Raw genomic sequence first — 1,342 nt, 5'->3', positions numbered from 1 at the left:
CCCCATCAGAAAGTGGGCAAAGGATATGAACAGACATTTCTCAAAAGAAGACATTCATACAGCCAACAGACACTTGAAAAAATGCTCATCATCACTTGCCATCAGAGAAATGCAAATCAAAACCATAATGAGATACCATCTCACACCAGTTAGAATGGCAATCATTGAAAAGTCAGGAAACAACAGGTGTTGGAGAGGATGTGGAGAAATAGGAACACTTTTACACTGTTGGTGGGATTGTAAACTAGTTCAACCATTATGGAAAACAGTATGGCGATTCCTCAAGGATCTAGAACTAGATGTACCATATGACCCAGCCATCCCACTGCTGGGTGTATACCCGAAGGATTATAAATCATGCTGCTATAAAGACACATGCACACGTATGTTTATTGCTGCACTATTCACAATAGCAAAGACTTGGAATCAACTCAACTGTCCATCTGTGACAGACTGGACTAAGAAAATGTGGCACATATACACCATGGAATACTATGCAGCCATAAAAAAGGATGAGTTTGCGTCCTTTGTAGGGACATGGATGCAGCTGGAAACCATCATTCTTAGCAAACTATCACAAGAAGAGAAAACCAAACACCGCATGTTCTCACTCATAGGTGGGAACTGAACAATGAGATCACTTGGACTTGGGAAGGGGAACATCACACACCGGGGCCTATCATGGGGAGGGGTGAGGGGGGAGGGATTGCATTGGGAGTTATACCTGATATAAATGATGAATTGATGGGTGCTGATGAGTTGATGGGTGCAGCACACCAACATGGCACATGTATACATATGTTACAAACCTGCACGTTATGCACATGTACCCTAGAACTTAAAGTATAATAAAAAAAAAAGAAAATATAAAGTAAGCTGCAGTCACCTTTCACGTGATCACCTTGTGGGGTTTGCTTTTGCCATTACTATTGTTACTCTGTATTCCTGAGGATGTATATTCAGCAGTCAAGATTGACTGCTTCCTGTCTGATCCTTTGTTCCCAATTAGGATACATTCATTAGAATGATTCCAGGAGGTGTCTTTATTTGCAACGTCAGATGATAAAATCTATGAGGCATCACATTTCATCTACATCACTGACATTAGTTTTCAATCAGAATTTTTTTGATCAGTCATTAATAAAGCAGATGAAGTTCATATAGAACAGTGTTTCTTAAAGTTTGGTAAGAGGTCCACCTACTATAGAATCATCTAAAATAATTATTAATGTAAATTTCTAGACTCCACTCCCGATCTGCAGAATCAGAATTTCTGGGTATGGGTCCCAGGAATCTACATTTTTGACACACTGACCATAGATCTCTGTTGCAAGCTAACAAT

Source organism: Piliocolobus tephrosceles, chromosome 12 (assembly GCF_002776525.5).
Source record: "Piliocolobus tephrosceles isolate RC106 chromosome 12, ASM277652v3, whole genome shotgun sequence".
Taxonomy (NCBI): Eukaryota; Metazoa; Chordata; class Mammalia; order Primates; family Cercopithecidae; genus Piliocolobus; species Piliocolobus tephrosceles.
This window is presented reverse-complemented; position numbering follows the sequence as displayed.